The 20,537-nt window shown below is 41.7% G+C and overlaps 1 protein-coding gene across 3 annotated transcripts in view; it reads right to left on the bottom strand.

Moving 5' to 3' along the window:
• Positions 1-20,537, bottom strand: part of LOC117432281 (potassium voltage-gated channel subfamily C member 1-like) — a 34,698-nt gene that overhangs the window by 12,193 nt on the left and 1,968 nt on the right. The gene's annotated exons all lie outside the window — the stretch shown is intronic.

Below are 20,537 nucleotides of genomic sequence, written 5' to 3'. Positions count from 1 at the left end.
TGCTGCCTGGCTATTCCTTTAGGAATGTCTGAAAAGATCTGCTTAGTCAACAAAGGAATTTGCAAGGCCCCAGGTTTTCAGGTCGACTCGTGTAAAGCACAAAGTAATCTGTTAGCCGCGTCAGGTGCAATAAATCAAGCTTTCCTGTTTACACTCAGTCCTGCCTGTGCTTGGCTGTAAAAGCAGGTCTCGTTCATTGCGGTTAAAGCAGAGTCCCATACAGCTTTTAAAAACAGTTTAGACATATGCCTGAAGGATTCCTTAACTTCTTAGGCTCCTGGCGAGTAGAAAAGATTGAAAAGTTCAGTACCATATTAAGCCCCCAGATGCTTTTGAACACAGGGTCTCTGATTTCCTCCTGTCTGATGTAGCACAACTGCTCTGGGCCCTTTCAAAATGTCCCTTCACTGCTCTTACCCTTTCACAGCCCCTCCATAGCGGGAGAGTGGAGCAGTACTAGTTTTGTATTTGTATTTGAGGACTGTGAATAAGGAGACCCGGTTTGGATCCTAGTCATTGCATGGCAGCAGCAAGACTTTACACCCATGTATCATTATTAATAACTTCTGAATTATGCATAGAATCCTATTCACAGTATAAATGTATTCAAAACTGTGAATTTGTGCATGTGTCTCTGAGGGCCCTGGAGCTACTGTAATAATCCACAGACGCGGCAGCCATCAGTGTCAGACTTTGTGCCAAATTTCACGTGACAGGGACAGAGGCTTCTTGAAAAATGTGCCTGTGAAAAGGTAAATGGTTCTCAACTCCATAACTATTGTATTTATTTTGGAATGTAAAGCACACCTTGTGTATAGTGTTGAGCATGTTGAGCATTATAGACTGTTGAGTAGCCTTGTGGAATGTGTCCTGTTGTCATAGCTTGTTCTGTAGGTTACTGTTACTGAGCACCTCGGGGTCTGTTCAATTGATCTCAATGGCATGGACAGTGGTTGATAAATCCAAGATTAAGCAACCAAAAAAGGGCTGGTTTACTTCTTTGCGCAAGAAACATGCATGTTATATATCTATATGTTATAACACTGGTAATAAATGAAGGTTTAAGAAACATGTATGTTATATATCTATATGTTATAACACTGGTAATAAATGAAGGTTTAAGAAACATGCATGTTATATATCTATATGTTATAACACTGGTAATAAATGAAGGTTTAAGAAACATGCATGTTATATATCTATATGTTATAAGACTGGTAATAAATGAAGATTTAAGAAACATGCATGTTATATATATATATATATATATATATATATATATATATATATATATATATATATATATATATATATATATATATATATATATATATATATATGTTATAACACTGGTAATAAATGAAGGTTTAAGAAACATGCATGTTACATATCTATATGTTATAACACTGGTAATAAATGAAGGTTTAATAAACATGTATGTTATATATCTATATGTTATAACACTGGTAATAAATGAATGTTTAAGAAACATGCATGTTATATATCTATATGTTATAAAACTGTCAATTAATGAAGGTTTAAGAAAAACAGCTTAAAAAAACCAACACACACATGCTACCTGCTACCCTTCCACATGCATGAGCTAAGCTCAGTGCCTCCCCACCTCCTGCCTGCAATGTGAACGTCAAGCCTGTAATGAATAGAGCGTTTACAATGGAAGTCAAACAGGCCTCCTCGGAAGTCCTTAGTACCCGCAGAGGGTGTATCACAGGAATACCTGTTTCTAATGATCACCCTGGGGGCTGGGACAGGCTGTCAGGGCTGCTTTACATAAGAGGCACAAGCACAGTGTCTGCACACAGGCACCGTAACCATTGGGCTCAGACGTGTCCCGCTGCCTCGCTCAAAGACAGCTCCCTGCTGGCTTCCTTCACCTGTTGCGAATCAGAAGATTTAATAGGGGCCCCCCGCGAGGGACCTGACCTGTCTTTCAGATGGAAGACTGACATGAATAAGTCACTGCTGCTTTTCTTTCGCGTCTTTTGGACCACAGCGATTAGACTGTTGCTTCCAAACAGCCTCTGCATTAACTAGAGATATGAGCAATCACTGGTATTAGCAGAGGGAAAACGGTTATCAAGATCATCATTCAATTGCTGTGTTTGTAAACTGCAAATGAATGGACTGCATTAGTGAAATCCCTAGAACCTCAGGTCTACCGATAGCACGTCATCTGATATGTGTGGGGTTAGGGTTAGAATTAGAATTAGGGCTGGGGTTAGGGTTTTGGTTTGGATAAGGGTTAGGAATAAAGTACTATAATAATACAATATTTTAGACCTACTGCTAAGTTGTGCAGTACATCATATTGTATAACACTAAATGAATATTTTTTTTACTGTAGGATGTCAATGCTGAACTGCAGCACACACACCCTCCCCTTCTGTATTAGGGCGTGTTGTCGTTCACTTTAATGAGGAGAGACCTGATCATAACAGCACTTAAGGAAAGATGAGAAGCAGTCTTGCCTGGGATGGATGAAATGTTTTGAAAAGAAAAAGCAGCCCCACATTAAGATTTCTTCAGAACACAGTCAGGCAGAAAGACCTGGCATTGAGGCAACTGGAGTAGCCGTCATATTGCTGTGTTTGTTGGGCCACATGTGCCTTATAAATAGCCTTTCTCTCCTCCCCACCCTCCTCTGAGACTGAGCTAGGGGATGTCATGTTCTCTTATGTAAGCTCACCTTTCCTTGCCTACCTCTCCATCTCTCTCTCCCCCTGCCTCCTTCCTGTCTCACTCAGCCTTCAATTACTCCCCCCTCACCTTTCCTTTGTCTCTCCCTCTATCCCTCCCTCCTTGACACCTTTTTTTGCTCTCTTTCCCCTTTCTCTATCACTGTCCCTCGCTCTCTCTCCCTTTGATCTTTCCATTTCTCTTTCTTCCTCTGCCTGTCTCTCCCCCTCCCCTGCAAATCTGAGGCAAACAGCAGCATCTCACATCTCACTGTGATAATACAGACACAGGCAGCTCATCTGTGCAATTCCACCACCAGTCATCCTTTCGAAATCCAGAGTGAACGAAAGAAATACAAGCTGTTGTAACTATAGCAACCAGAAAAGGGACGATCGCCTATTGGACCACATAATCTTCCCATGCAAATTCTGATTCAATATGCATAACTCGTTTTCCAATGTGCACTGCAAAATACATGCATAGCACAAGACAGCAAGGTCAATATTTATAAAGCAGCTTTACGAGGCAATGCCTATAAGAAACCTTATACTCCCCCCAGGAGCAGACTACCATCCTTCATATATTGGTGCTGGTTTTGATGCACAGAGGTTTTTTCTTGATTTTTATTTTAGCTCAGTGTTTACGATTAGGCTATTAAGGGTTAGTATGTATTACTGACATTTTATCCTGGTTCTGTTTACCACAACAGCAATCTTCCTTCTTATTGCACATTGACAGACAGGCAGGAAATTCAGTATTAAAAGAAAGAGAAATACCTGTCTTAGCCCCAACCTTCACAGTTGTTTGGGTGAACTGTGCTGTACTGTATACCTTAACGACGGGTGTTCTGGCTGCATAACGCATATGCAGTGCTTAAATAGGTTTCACAAATCAATATTCAGACCTTGCAGTCTGCGGAGATCTGAATCTTGTCTGCCCCCTGTGGTCAGATACTGCTAATACAGGCACCCTTCCTTCCCAGTGTCAGCTCCTGACAAAAACAGACATTTATTTTTCAGGGAGGCCTAAACAAATCTGTGAGCTCTCTAGAACCCTTCTTATTCCCCTCACAGGCTCTAAACAAGGCCATCGCTATGACACTATTTTATATGTTATTGATTAGGGGGGGTGCTGATACTCAGACTCGGAATTGCCTTCAGAAGTATTTATCATCAGGTTTTAAATAAATCCATTCATGAATGTGTTCAAAACAGGAAAAGCTGTCCTCTCCTCACCTTTACAACCGAGTACCAATCAATGGCAATAAACTGGTGTTTAGATGAGATACCAGGATCTGATCATCCTCAGGTCTGAGCTGGAACCACTGCTTTACTCTCCTGTCGATCAGACCTATTGATCCCCATCGACTGCACAAACCACTTTCACAGGTCTATGATAGACAATACGGACTAACACCTGCCTCCATTTCAGTTGCTCTTAAATATTTTCCCACTAAAGGGCTCCCAGGGTACCGACTGAATCCTGAAATTTCTTCTATAGTTTCTGCAGAGCCTGAAACAACCTGGGCTGATGACATTGAGCCACCTTGAACCTTGCAAGCATCAAAACAAGGCAAGTCCTTAGCGTATTCTGCAGGGTTGGTGTCCCTTCTACACGCTCACTGTGGCATTGCATGATCAAAGCCCTTGCAAAGTGTAGTTAAGCAGAGGTACAATCTACGCAACCTGGGTAGATCACATGGTACAGAATTGTAAAATACATGGTAGACTATGATAAGATAAAGTAAATGCTTAACACTAGCGTGGAGAAAATATAGCAAGCTGCAAATCAGCATGCAAGTTACCTGTTGTAAACTGCAATGCACGTTACAGTAGTGCTAGATAATGTACACTTGCTCCCTTGGCTCGATGTTAGCCCATTCGACTGTGTCCGAGTACAAGTGCTCCCCAGGGTGATACATGAACACATGGCTCCGATTTTTAAAAGCATGTATGCATTACTTCAGTGTAGAGCAGCGTGACATTTTGCTGCACTGAAATTGTCTTCAAGGCTAAAAAAGCTTCACTTTCCTCTGCCTCTTCCACTCATTTCTAAAAATCGCACTGCAAGCCATCAGAAGCAGCAGGTCTAATACCTATCATTGTGTACTTTATATTTACTTAAACTGCCACGTGTTGCACTGAACCCAAACACATTCCTTTATGTATCGATAAGTACTGTATTAGTATCTGTAATATTTGGCAATCAGCGTTCAGCCCAGTCAATCAGATCCCTTCTGTCTTTCTGTGAGCTAGATACCCCCCCCCCCCCCCCCCCGCCACACACACACTTAATAGGAGGGTCACGTGGACAGGAAAGCAACATCTCAACACATCAATCAGCTGCCCTAGGATTGATTTCTGCGACACAGCAAACAGCAGCATTTAAGCCATCACAAGATTGTGCCCCCAACAGCCCCCCTCCCCCCCAAATAAAAACATGCTGCAATGTTATGCTGTTTCCCAGGGTGCAAACCGTCCAGTACTACTTCGATGGGGACGGACTTTGTGATGACAGATTCAATTCATCACTGTAGCCATCAAAAATACATCTGTCTAATTGAATGGTGTCACCTTGATGACGAGATAAATGACAACCACCTGCACGCACACACAAAGAAAGCTGAGCTCAAGAACTCGCACAGTAGTGTGGAGAAATGAAATGATTATAACAGTCCTATCAAAGAACTGCCCAGAACAGCTAAATGCTCTTTCTATTACATTGTGTATTCCTAGTTTTATACCGTTACTCATCGAAAATCTTTGAAATCACAAACCTTTTTTTTTGGATCATGTAGCACAATCATGCTTAAACAAACTGCACCCGCTTGTATTACGGGTGCGTGGAAAGACAGACACGCTATTTATAACATGTGCATGGCTTCAGATCCTTTGTAGGTCACATACTGTGCTTTATTATTTATTGAAGAGATGTGTATACATATTTTGCTGGTGTTAAAAGTTTAGAGGCTCGTTTTCAGGCTTGGTTTAAAAAAAACATTTAAAGAGAGGAGTAATCCATTGGGGATTTTTAGTCGCCACCACCCCCCGTCCCTTTATTTAGTGTGTGCCACTCCCATACGACCTCAGTGCTAGGAAGCTGGAGTGATCCATTCCCTCCAACAAAAGGGATGGTTGGATGCTTTTTATTCTGACAGGTTTGTACAGCCTGAGTGCAGCCCTCTCTGAGTCTCTGCAGCCGAGACCCACTCAATCAATATGAACAATGGATCCGACACTGATTGGAATTCTAACTGCTTTAATCAACTGCTCAATCTGTTCACACTGAAACTGCCAGAACATTAAACCTCCATTCACCGTCAGCTATTCAAAGAGGGCCAACGGAGCTGAGTAATGAGCAGTGCTAAAGGACTGGGAGCCAGGCGATCCATGTCAGGGCAGTCTCTGCATGGACATTCCTGGTCTATGCTTTCTCTGACTATAGATTTTCCTGTGCGCACACTTTGAGCTCATGTGTGCGTCTTTTGCTCTGTGCTGTTGCCTAGGAGTTGCATAAACACTCAGCATCATCATAATGATGTCACAGGGGTCTCCCTTGGGGTGGCTGTGCTCAGGAGACACAGGGGAGCCTACAGCTGATGACCCCTCCGCTCTACTCTGGTGGGACTGACAAGGAAACTCGGGCTGCAGGCTGGCTGTGCGCTTGATTGCCTGCCCCCTGCGAAGCCTGTCTCAGATCACTCAGCTCAGATTGCCATCTCAGAAAGGGAAGAGGTATAGTGCATGAAAGTGGAAAAACCTTCTTCCACTATTTGCGTCGAGTTTAAGGAGGAGGGTCGGAATTCTCCAAAACTGGCCGGCTAGGAAACATCTATTTCTTGTTTACGTCGTGCTGTGCATTGACGTCAACAGCACTGTTGGCTGCCTCTCTCGTCTTAAAGCCTCAGTGCCCATAGTCCCGGCTCAATTCCCTGCCTCCCCGCCATCATTCCCCACTTTGCCTGCCGATCGGGATCTCAGGCCCAGGGAACAGGCAGTCCTGCTGGATCCTGCACCCCCGTGCCAGACCCTGATGGAAGCCAGCTGGGAGGTTGGCTGCTCCGCTCTGACATGGTCAGAGACTCGCAGCCACTAACCCCGTCAGCATTGGCAACGATGCTGGCTGACAAAAAACACATGCCATCACCCAAGGTCAGCCAGGAAGGATGCTCAGCAGAGCAGGCCCAGGAGGATGATAGTCTTTCCTTGGACCTAAAATTAGATCTAAATATGTTGGTATTACTGACACTGCTGCACGGCATTGCCTGGAATCCTAAAACAAGTATGGAACACAGACGCTTATCAAGCCTGGAGAATATTTAAAAACGAGTTCATGCAAAATACACTCTAAGCATTAATAGCATAATATGACATCTTCATTTTTAAGTACACTTGTTTGCTCTTTTCAAGCTAAACACAGCAGCAGTTACGCTACAAAATGTGGCCTGTCCTGTGCTGCAGCGCTCACACACGTTCACAGCCAGGGTCCTGTTCCTATTAAAAGCAATTGATCATGTCTTCAAAGGTCCAAACTGGTTTTAAGTACAAACCCATGGTGGGGGGGTTAGCCAGGCCGCACTGGCCGTTCATCTGCTGTGAGCCCTGTGTGCTGGTGGAACCTCCATCTCAAATGCTTCACTACCCTTTCCCCTCACTAAGACAGGGATGACCCTTATGATAGAGGCAGGGGATGTCCCTGTATGTGAGTGAAACCTGGACCTCTACATCCACCCAGGTCATTGTGCCATGTGCGCTCTCTGTTCCATAACATTTTCACTCCTCCTCTAACCACTGTGTTGCTGAAGTTTTTGTCAAAGGCTCGGATTCAGGACGCACTCATTTTCCCTGGCTGAAGCCCAGAACACAGGCAGGAGGGAGGCTCTTGGACGCTAAAAATAAAGGCTTTCATGAGAGTCAGTGACCCAAATTAGAGGCTTGTTATAAATGGAAAATGTCACTCCACAGTCTATGAAGAGAGGAGCGGTAAATTCCCAAATCTCAGCACTGTGACTGATCGTCCTGTAGCGTCTGAACTGTGACCGATGAAGAGAGGAGCCGTAAATTTCCAAATCTCAGTGCTGTGACTAATCGCCCTGTAGCGTCTGAACTGTGACCGATTTCACCAATGAGAAACAGACTTTACCATGATTCAGGATTTTCAGGTTTTATTTTAGTTTTTCAAGTTAAAAAAACACCGGGTGACATTGTGAATTTCACAAAAAACAGTTTCATCCGCCTTCAATATGACACTTACAGTACTCATGCAGAAGTGTGAGTCTTATTTTGTAATACGCTATAATACTATCCTCAGAAGCTTTGAATTGGAATACATTTCTATTGCATACACTTAAAAGGCAAATACTGTCCCTTTACCTGCATTTACAAAATATGATCATAGTTTCAGAAAGTATCCTTGATTTATACAATAACAAGGAAGTCTACTGGGTTACTGACTAACTGTTTTTTTTTTTTTTTCAGTTTTTGGTTGAAATCATGTTTGACCCTCCAGTAAAATGGTATAAATCAGGCATGCATATCACCCAAGTCCTGTAAACCCTGACCTTGTGACTCCTTAGATATGTGTATTGAATGTGCTCTGACTCATGTAAGACAATGAATGGGCTTCACTTTCTGACAGGGAAATTGAAAAGCTCTTACTGTAAAGAAACTCTGAATAATTCAGTTAGGATGAGAAACGGTGGACTTATTACTAGATTTATGACTGAAACATTTTTCTTCTTCCCTTCAGATAAAAAAAAATAATAAAATCGTGGAGACATTTTTGCACCAGGTCCCAGTCTGAGGTAGTATAGAAGTATATATAAAACATCTATATATATATATGTTTTTGTCCTGTTCTCATGTATACTCAATAAGGGAGTTTATTCTTCAGCTTGACCAAAACAATTCAGGACTGAATGGGTTAAAGCAAGTCATATTTAACCTCATCCTATACCAGATATTTTAAAAAGAAAAGGCACATTTGCTGAAATTATACGTGTCTTTCAAACAGCCTGTAAAAAGAAGGAGTGTGCATGGCAGGGAATAGTCACTTTAATATGACAGACTGTAACAAGCTGTATCTATCTGATTATCTGATTATTTCACTGTAAAATAAACAGGCAAGCCCCATGGAAATGCACCTCTGCCAAACTGGCGCAGCACATGGGAACATGTTGTGAATGCCATGTGTTGAGCCACCTTGCCAGCTCACTGGAGCGGTGTGAACATCAACGCTACTGCCTGGAGGCTAACCCTGGTGAGATCACATCACCATCAACACTGGGGCTCACTCAGCCCTGCCCCTCTCCAGAACACCACCTCCTCTGTGCATGGCATTAATCATTCATTCAATCCTTCTGTCCTGCGTCCATCCATTTGTTGCCTGTCATCCGTCCGTTAAGTAATGCACTCAGTCAACCATGCATGCATGTATTCATTCATTTCTTCATTCACTTTTTGCTCTTTCTTGTTTTTATGCAGAGTTTACAACACTAAAATGTATTCATCAAGATGTGATGGTCTCATTAGTCCAGTAATCAATTGGCTAGCACTTGTGATTGGGACAGATGGAGAGCAGGGTTATACATGTGCTGTAAGCTCCTCTTCCTCCCTGCCTCCACCTTCAATAAACCAACCATCAATAACCCGTTATTCCTTTATCTTTTTACCCAGAGTGAAATCCGTTTATAGAAAATTCTCCAGATAGAAATAATCTTTTGATTGTATTTGTCTTGCTTTTTACTCGATGTAGACCACGGGTGTCAAGCACAAACCCCCCAAGGCTGTTTTATATCCCACCCACAAACACACATACACACAACACTGATGAGCCTCCAGCTGAGGTGGACGAGTTTCAGAACGGCAGTGCAAAGGGTCCCCGTGGAAACTGAGTTCCACACCCTTGATTTGGAATGTTGGTGCTGACAGTGACACAGCGAAGAATCCTTTAACAATCCCCACAAGGTAAGAGTCGGTGTGTGGGACGAGAAAAGGCACAGTGACCCAGAGAGGGAGAGGGCAAAAGCACATTGACCCGACGAAATTACCTGCGGAATGAAACCTGAAGGGCGAGGCAAAAAAATGCAGTTCCAGCATTAGCAAATGAGGTGCTCCTTAAGATACCCGAGTTTTCATTTTGTAAAATCTCATTTATTTATTGAATGTTTGTAATGCGTTTATTATGCAGGTAATTTACCATTACGATTTTATTAAACGCACATCTTTGAAATCTTTGAAGCAGCTATTGCTAGGAGGCAAATGCGTTATAAGAACCATCTGTCACTGAAAACACGATCAAAGTAAAACTAAAGACACTTCTTATTCTGGTAGGCAGCAGATTTATTTAGCTTTACACGTTTCAGGATGCACTGTTGAACGCCCCCCAAGACATTTGAAAAGATTGCGACGATGGCATTTGAACGCAGTAACACCTCTGCTTTATCAACTGAAACATTGATTTATTTTTTAAGTAACTATTTAAATGGAATTAATTGCGTGGTTCAATTACACGTCTGGTAACATTGAAAAAGGTGTTCATTGCGGCTGATTTAATGAGGAAAAAAAACTAAGCCCTTCTTTCATGTATTTTAAATGTTAAGTACTTCATTACTTTCCATCATACAAGTGAAGTTATAGCTGAACTATCATGCTTAAATACAAGATATTCTTTTGTGTGTACAGCAGGCTGCAAAACAAGCATGCTGAAATGAAAACAGTCAGTGTAATATGAAGTGGCATGTTGCTTTAAAGGGTGCACACAGATTTGCCCCTGAAATCAATAACTGCTTGTCTTTTTTTTTTTCTCTTACTGTCTGAAGAGCCTGGTCTTCTTTTAAAAGAAATGGCAAGACTGTCTCACTCAGGAATAACTACAGAAGGCCTCCACGAGACCACAGTGCCAGCTACAGAGCAAAAAGATCACATCTCTGAGGAAGGGAAGCGTGCTGCTGTAATATAGTGTGGGGCACTGAATGCTGGGCCAGAGAGGTTCTGGAACTTTCCCAGGATTCCTGAATGAAAATGAGGCCATTGTCCGGAGAGGAACCCTCCACAGGCTAGCAGATAGAAGAGGCCTCCTGCTGTGCAGTCTGGACTGTAAGTCCTTCACGGATATCGTGTCTCTGCTTTTTCAACGGTTTACAAATGTTCTACAAGGAACTGAACTTACTGCATGCTTAACAAGAGGAACTGTGATTTCTGTTTTCAGGCAGAAGATATTGTATAATTAAAACATTGTTTATTTTACGGATGCATCAAAAGCCTAATATCCCTAAGCCTTGTAGCCAGTTTTAGTTGCACTAGCTGGCGCCGGGAGATTTGTCGAACACAGCAGAGTTAAAAGCACCCCCCATCGCTAACCTATTACCAGTGTCCCAGATTCAGAGTCCCCCTGATGAAAGGAATATAAAATGCACTTTGGGATTTGGGGCAGGACGGGGTGGCAGGTACCTTTCCCCCAATAGAAGTGCTGAAGAGCTAATCATGGTGCTACACAGAGACTGGGGCATGGCAGAGTGTGTGGGGATGCAGCAATAATCCATTATTGATCACCGGGGCTTGATTAAAGATGAATTGATCGATTAATCACCTTGCATCTCAAGCATACATTATATCGCTAGCACATGACTGTTTCCAAGTGGTATTTCAAGGCTTTCCGTTGTATCTGAAGGAACTTGTTTTGTTTTTGCTTTGGAATGTTTCTCAATGCGTTGATTATTGATGGTTGTTAAATGTACAACATTCGTATAGGAAATCGTTTAGTAATTGCACTTTTCTAGGTCAAATCATTTTCAGATTTGCACTCACCATATACACCCCCTATTTCTGAAAGGAATACAGTGTGTCGATTTTAAAATGTCTGAGATGCTCAAACTCACGCAGGTATTCTTGTCTCAGGCAGCAGTATAACTACAGTGGCACACCAGTGAATGCAGATCATTCTCTTTCTAGAAGAGCAAGCAATCAAACCCCCCCTGGTCTTAAGAAAAAGAAAAAGAAAAATCTTCTCAACTTTTAAGCAGATTTCCATGAATAGGCATTTCGCTGTTCTTGAAATACGTCAGTTTTAATGAATTTCAGTTGTTCTGAGGCCCTGGGTGATAGTCCAGTCTTCTTGTAGAGTTGTGTCTGTGTTAACCCTCCTGTGTGTGAGTGCACACCGCTCATCTTCTTCAGCTCAGTGACCTTTTCAGAACAATGAGAATGGACCGGGCCACAGCTTCATGATGAGAACGGACCGGGCCACACTTCATGTGCGCTTCAGTTTTTGAAGTTGACCGCTGCAGCATGCTTTAAATTTTGAATTAGCCAGCTGAGGAACCCCCCGTTCCCCCCTGCTCCAGTGCTGCGGTCCTGTTCTCCATTAAAACGTCTGCTGCTTTGTAAACATGCACGGCACAAATCCATATTCACAGAAACACTTTCATAATTCATCTTCATTAGAGCCCTGTCTCACGGCTGAACAGTTTGCCCATTTTAATGAACAGAACGTGATAAATACAGATACGTTCGTTGTTGCAGTTTTACATCAGAGGCACTTTAAAATGAGGAACCCTCGCATGACAGGAATTCGCTGGGATTGAGCTTGAATATGGACGCCACCATCCCTCCCACGGCTTTCAGCACATCCCTGGTAATGGCAGAGCTACGTGTATCAAAGCATAGTGAAAGCATGGTGAAGTCCAGACAAGCATGGCAAACCGCAGATACTAAGAACAGTAAAGCATGCATTGTATAAGCATGGCAAACCCTACAACTACCATTCTAATTTACACACTAATAAAAACTTTGACAAAGAGCCTTACAGATACATCATTAAATACTGCTCAGACTGTCGTGAAGCAGGGATCCTGGCAGTCAGAGTAGTGGACTCTACCATGGTGTATTTTATATACCATATCTTTACTGTGCAACATCAGAAAAGGAAGCACAATGGGAGGGAGTGGGAAGAAGACATTTATCATACCATTGGGGAGGATTGCATAGCATCAGACAGCTTGAGACGCAGGCTGTAGACCAGCCTTACATTAGCGACAGTTTAGAACAGGAGACTTTAAATATTGAGGTGGGTGATGGGAGAGGGGGTATAATTCAGAGACGTGCGGCTTCTTATGGTCTGGCACGCAGGGATAAAAGAACATGGATAATGCCTCTTCTTGGGGCCGTGCTGTTCTTTGTGTCCCTGCACTCAGATGAGAGTGCTCTACATTCGAAGCACATGCTTCCGATTCCTGCCTGACCCCCCCCGAGCTGCACCTCCACTGCACAAACACACACAGCTCTGATTACACAGCCACCGCCACATTATGAGACACTCCACATGCACTGCCGAGGGGCTCAGCGACCAAGCCCAGCCGAGGGGCATCGAGCACGGCCACACAGCAGCCAGACCTGGGGCGGGGCGAACCCCAATACAAAACAATACAGACACGCTACGCCGGTGTTACCCAAAGAGCCATGGTCACAACCAAAAAATGAAGGTTCTGAGGCCAGTCAGCACTCTGTTTCATGTGCACGGGAAAACAATGCAGATTCCAAAAGCATGTTTAAGACCAGCTTGAGCTGGCAGGTCCTTTTGATGAGCTTTAGGCTGAACTGCACTGCATCAATCTTTGTATTTATTTATTAAGGATTCACTGGTGTCTACGCACCGTGCATTCTTTCATAGTTTAACCATGTTGACTGTTCAGTTGGTTTACATTCCCTTGTTTACTGGGTTTAAATTTCCCATAGAAGAGGATACAGATCTAAACTGCTTTCCCTTTTCAAATCTAAACAATGGTGTAGCACATAAATACCACAAGCATCTGATGAGAAACCTGCATAGAGTTAAACTGTTCAATCTGGAATCTGTACCTAGCTTCTTATCGATCTATCTATCTATCTATCTATCTATCTATCTATCTATCTATCTATCTATCTATCTGTCTATCTGTCTGTCTATCTATCTATCTGTATATCCAATATTGACATTTGCACAGCAGAATGACCTGTCATATTCCAGTTGAGCAGTACAGGTGTGTCGTTGCAAGCCATTCACAATATTAATGAAATGGTTTCTATCCCTCCCTGCCCAATGGGGCGTCAGTACCGTGGGTGGGAGCAGCTCAGCTTGGCTATAAATGGTCTTTATAATAAATGAGACTGACCCCCCGGAGTTCATCAAAGCATGACTAAAGGTCAGAGGATCAATGCTCACAGCCCACAGCAGTGTGTACGGACTAGAATAGCCAGGTCCAGTTGGGGGGGGTCACATCAGGGACTGTGCTTACGAAAATACTTTATGGTGTGATCTAGTTTTCTAAATGAAATTAAGCATTGAAGGATATTATAAGTTAATACGTTGTATGAAGGATGTCTCCTGTTATAATAAGAGACACCGTGATTTCTCATATATGAGTCATAATAGTGCACAGAAAGGGTGAGAACAAAACTACAGCGAGAATGGTATGGTAAACTGTAACTGCAGCTGAACCCTGTTTTGACTGAAACTGAGTGGTGGGTGAAAGAGTAGTTCCGACTATAACTCTGGAATTCTATGATAGACCATCGCCAAATACAACATTCCAAATTAATTAAACTACTGCACCATGTCTTTAATAGGGTAAAATGTATACGAAAATCAAGACGACCCCAGTGCAAACTGTACACTGGTTTGAATTCAAAACTGAGCAGGGTATTCTGTATTATTTGTACTTGCAATTGATTGGTTTATTGGCTAAACCTCCCTTAATTAAAATGCCCGTCAAGTAGCTCCCTTTTTAAAAACAGAATGAGCTGCGTCTATTACATAAATAAATACAGTCATCATTTTCAGCACCAAGACGTCATGAACAGCTCCCACAACAAATGAATGAATAAATAAATCTGTGTTGTTTTAGTAGCTTCAGTTCCACCAGTCTCTTGCTATTCTTCTGTCCCCACGCCAGCGCTAACTTGTAAAGTCTTTCTGTGATTGCTGATGGTCTCTAATGCATTGCAGATGAGTCACTGTTTAATCATCCAGGGTATACAGATTTCAGCACGACTGCCTGCCAGCAATCATCCTTCCTGTACACACAGCACTAAATAAACACCAGTCCTTTTGATGATTTTCTGTCAATCAGTACATTTAAAAGTCTAACCATTTGCCGTGCTTTTTACTATGTATTTACCATGCTTTTTATTATTATTATTTATTATTATTTATTTCTTAGCAGACGCCCTTATCCAGTGCGACTTACAATCGTAAGCAAATACATTTCAAGTGTTACAATACAAGTAATACAATAAGAGCAAGAAATACAATAACTTTCTTTTAGTGACTCTACCAATCCTTTTATCTTGCCTTTGCTATTGTTTACTACATTTTGATATGCATTGAGCTTGGAATATTGCAGGCTTCTGTGGGCTGGTTATTAAGACCAAAAATATGCAACTAGGAAAACTGACATCAGAGTTAAATAAGTGCAATTATCTGCAACTACATGCAGCAAAACCACAGTCTGATCTTCTTGTCTATTTGAAGCTAGTAAGGTTTGGTTCTCCTCAATGCCAAGCTTCCTAGATTACTGTATGCCTGGAATTCTGGGGGCGGCAACAGGGGTCCTCCCCATTGAAATATCCAGACAGGACTACCAGCACTGGTCTGTACAGATTAACATATAAACTGAGGTCAAGTCTCCTTTGTAGCCATTCAGGAATTCAAGATCACCTGGCATTGTGTCAAAGAGGAGTAGACTGTGGACCCCAGTGCGTGGGAAGTTAATTCAGTACACATTAAACAAACAAATACATGGCTCCAGTGGACATATACAACCAAGACTTTGTTTACCATGGCAGAGGAAGAGGGTGCATCATATTAGTCTCTGATACACAAAGCATCTGCTACATCATTCAAATATCCACACAGTGCTGTCTGTGATTCCTCCTCGTTCTTTACCGCACAGTAGCCTAACCGTGTCTCCATAGCAACCTGGATGCCCAGAACAAAATGAAAGAGTATTTCATTTATTTATGTATTTATTTACTTATTATGTCACGTATTTGTTTTACTGAAAGCGAGCAACAACAGACTATCTAGTACAGAGCTAACACGTCACACATTTATCTAAATGCACAAGTATAACCAGCAATGCATCTTAAATATTCATGCATGCCAAGAATAAACAGTATTGACAGTTGTTTCCCAAAATGATCAACAATGCCCATTTCTTCACAACGCTCTCCCGCGAAGCCCCCAGAAGGGATTGCTGTCTGATCCAACTAATATCATTCTGCTCTTCCTGCTAGAATTATGGTAATGCACAAGCAAGGAACTCCACTGAAAATGTGCCAGATATTGGTTTGTTTCTCCTTGGAATAATTTTATAGATTTCAATTTTTTTTTTTAATCCTGTAATGTCCATTTCTTTATCACATGCAATACAATGCTTAGCCACCCCTCTATATTAGCCACACAAGACAGCAGTTTGTCGGACAGGAAACAAATAAGTGTTTTGTACAAGAAACGGAATCGAGCCTTTCTCATTTCAAAATTGTTTGGGCATTACAGGGTTAAGCTCCTGCATGCTTCAGGTGGGGTCCACTGACTGAACTGAACACTTCTATTGGAAGGAGGAATTAATTAGTCCGGCCCCAACCTAGTTTCCATGGAAACCAATTCCATGAACCGACCAGAATAACAAGGAAAAATACAGATACCGCCAAGGACACCGATCCGAGCCAGCTGCCAATATATAACATATGCAATTATATTGTGTACAATTGTACCCTCAATCAAATAAAACGTTACAGGTACCTCCTCAGAAACGAGTTTTCACATTATTCAAAACCCTGAGCTGTAGGAAGAAGAAGAAGAAGAAGAAGAAGAAGAAGAAGAAGAAGAAGAAGAAGACCAGTCCATTCTATGGTGGCACATGTGGTTTTAAAGCCACGCCATTTTCAGCACCAAACTCATGTGGACAGCTCCCAAAGAAATAACAGTCTACACTTTGCTTGTCATAGGACTTTACCAAAAACAACAGTGCCATACACACAAAGCATTTAGCTAAAGAAAACCAAACTTAGCTGCTACAAATCTGAAATTAAATAAATGAATAGTTTCAGAACTACATGCATGGCCCTTAGTTGTTTTTTGAGGTGTTTACTTTTACATTTAAAAAAAAAACCCTCTACTTCATAATGTGGTATGTCTAATATGAAAGAGCACAGATGAACTAAACACAGGGTACAAACCTCCCTCTTTCTCTATCGAGCCCCTGCATTAACTGTACTGGCCCTTGTGTGTTTTTGTTTGCTTTTTGTGTTGTTACCACGGTGAGAAACCTGCTAATTACGATTCCAGAACATTCCTGATTGAGTCCAGCTGACACATATGCAGTATGTGCGGTGGTGCGCGTGTGCGTATTTGTGTGCCAAGGAGGAGTCTCTGTTGTTCAGATTCTACAGGCCTTCAAGGGAGTAAGACAGGGTGCAGCGGTATACCATGGTAAAAGCGTAGTCAAATTAGTAAAGCAAGGTTCTTGTAGTAAATTGATGGTGAAAAGAACGACATGATTTGTAAAACAAACAAAACGGGTAACCATTATAAAAGCTTAGTAAACAATGTTGCCAAACTTTTATAAGGATGGCTCCTTCCTTATCTTCTCTCTCTCCGTGTTCCTTTCCAATACAAATCCTACGTGACGTGCAGTCCAGATCCCAGCTCTCTAAATGGAATAATAATAATTGTACTGGGCATGATTTAGAAATGAGAACCCGCTCATTCATTCCAATGTGTTTCGAAAGCTGCGTGTTCAGCTTCTAAACCCCGAACACGCATTGAAAGCATTCCAATACCAGACGCGTAATAATGTTCTGCCATAATTCACAAGCATAATAATACCGCGCTCCCAACGTGTGCTGTCCTCCCTGGTTTTATCAAAATGCTTTCGAATCTGTTGCTGATGAACTGCTGTTCAGCACACAGGTTGCACCGGCAACTAATGAGACAGATCCACGCTGTTTTCACGTGACGTCTGGGCTGAAAGAACGTGATCAATCCGAAGAGATCAGCGGTAAAGCATCTATTTCTGTAGCCTGTAAATGTGCAATCAGGTATCCCTTCCTCCCTTCACTCTTCATGCGTATCACATGTTTAATACAAACGTGTGTTCATTTGCAATTGCCATGCAATCGTTTAGTGTATAATACATATATTGATGCACAGCAGGGTGCATGCTTGAAAGGAGTTTAGAAATGGTTCAAATAGGCTGGGTCAACACGCTACCAACATTCCCTAAACGAATTGACAAAGCGTCAGGGGCATTAGGGCTTAGTGCTGTTGTCTTAACATCTCCATACACCAGTTATGACCGATATGAAAGCCGTGAAGAATTATTATTATTATTATTATTATTATTATTATTATTATTATTATTATTATTATTATTATGAGTAAAAGGGCACATCAATTACCAAAAAAAAACCGTGATTTCAAAAAAGCCTTACAAAAAAAAAATATATACGTTTTAACCTGATTTGTATCGATCGAATATTATGATAGCGCGAAGTTATCATGTACTGGAAAAATGTATGTTGTTAATAAATAAATAAATAAATGACAGAAACGGCATCTGGCCCACTGACAAAACCTGCCCTCGTGTCTACAGGAGTCATAATGACCAATTAACATAGTTTCTAATCTCCTCGGCACTTCAACCAGCCGCCTGTTCTGATCTGCACCTGTGACTGAGATAGGCAGGGTGCGCCACACATCAGGGCGCGGATTGGTTTTTTTAATGTGGTCAAACAACCACGGAAAGCAGCTCCAGCACTCCAGCGCACTGAGTCTCATCGTGGGACCAACGCAGCTTCTGCGTCAACAAGGAACGTTCTCTTGTCTTAAGGCACATCTGCCTATTCATAACTTACAGACTGATGGAGAAAATTCAATTCAGACAAACCCAACAATATTCATGCACGCATGGTTTGACTTGAATATGTGGGTAATGGATTACTAATAGTGGTATTATTGTAAGGTATTGCTTTTCTATTTATTTATTTCTTTATTTTTTACTAAATGTAAGTTCTAGAGACGGGTATCATTACAGCGCTGCGTTTGGTAGATGTTTTATTTTTTAATTTCTTTTAACAGCTATTCATAGCTTTAATGATTTCCCGAACATATTAGTTATCTTTCTTACACGAATAATGGGCCACTTTGCCTGCTGGTTTCACTGCTGCAATGCAATTAGGGGCATGCCAAACAGAATCGCTTTGCGATGATCCTCTCAGACTCAAAGTGCGCTATCTGATGTTGGACTGTAAATTAGCCTAATAAGCAAAACCATCACATTTTTCCTTTTTCCCATTTCTCCTCTGCAAAGCAGTAAATGCATTACACTTAAAATGAAGGGCTGTGTGAGATTGTACACCAAGTCTCTGAATGCACTGAGGCACACACACACAAACAGTAGTAGTCTGCAATGTAAAGTAGAAGTAGAGTGTGTTTAAAATATGCTGCCTTTGATTAATCTGCGCAAATGTGCATGCGATTTACTATTGTGAAATGGAGGATCTAATACAGTATAGCTTTTTTATATAGTGTTGTGGGAGTCGTTCAGTGATCCACAGGTATAAGCCCAAACACCAACATGTTTTTATAGTCTGCTCCTCACACAAACCAAATGTTTAGTAAATAAATATAAAAATTATGCAATGATTTCAAACGCATTTTAGTATGTGTATACATTATTATTATTATTATTATTATTATTATTATTATTATTATTATTATTATTATTATTATTATTATTATTATTATTATTGTCCTTGTTGTTGAATAAGAGTTATCTTCATTCTTAAACATTTGGTTTTAGTGTATTTTTGTAACGCGCTGATGTATATTTGATTTACAGTCACGTACACTCCCGCCAACAGTCTAATGACCTCGTTTTAAACAATATCCAGTATTTTACACATGTGCGATCATTGTATATTTTACGCACCACTGCTGAGATATGGGATTAAAGCTCTCAAAAGGAAAGAGATGGGTTTTTGTTCGACAAAAGGAACAAAAACATCTGAAACTGTAACAGATTATAAATAATGGAGGGTTGTTTTCTTCCTGTGCAGAATTATTCTCTCGAATCCAAACCTAATTCAGATGAGTTTTTCCTGTGCGCGTTTATCGACAAGGACGCTCTCCCCCCACCTCCCCAAACTGGTTGATAATGTGTTTCAAACAGCACGGCGTATTGCACAGGGCCGGGGATGAGCTATAGAGCAAGCAGCCTCTTGATAACCGCATATGTGCTTTCTGTTAAATGCATATGTTAGGACCGCCCCTGCGTGCGCTGTGGGTTGCATGTATGTTGGGGGTAGAGAGGGGACAATCGAAATACCACTTGCTGAATGCATGTATGATTGCTGTGATGCAAAATGGAAATCTGGTGCTCTGAAGGAAACCGATGCCACAATACCCTCCCTCTGTCCCGCCTACCTTTTAGGAGAACGGCTGCTGTGCATGTCAATGGCCAAAGGTGCTTGCATCGATAGGGTTAAAAGCTTAGGACAGCCACTGGCGATATTGCAAAACAAAGAAACCGTGTATCTTCATAAAAAGGAGATGCTGTAAGGGTGGCATTGCATTCAGCTGATACACAGACATTTTTTTATACAAACCGATTCAGGCGTCTATAGAAGCGCGTGGAGGCTCAATGAAAATACATTTTAAAAAAATCACCAGATTAAAACAAACAAGCAAATAAACATTGTACTGTATGATCCTGACCGTTCACTAAATCTGAAATCAGCTGCTCAGCACGTACAGTACTTCTCCGCTGCCCCCGACGCCTCCAGACCACATAATACTGCAAA

The sequence above is a fragment of the Acipenser ruthenus genome, chromosome 27 (genome assembly GCF_902713425.1).
Source record: "Acipenser ruthenus chromosome 27, fAciRut3.2 maternal haplotype, whole genome shotgun sequence".
In the NCBI taxonomy this organism is placed as follows: Eukaryota; Metazoa; Chordata; class Actinopteri; order Acipenseriformes; family Acipenseridae; genus Acipenser; species Acipenser ruthenus.
This window is presented reverse-complemented; position numbering and strand designations above follow the sequence as displayed.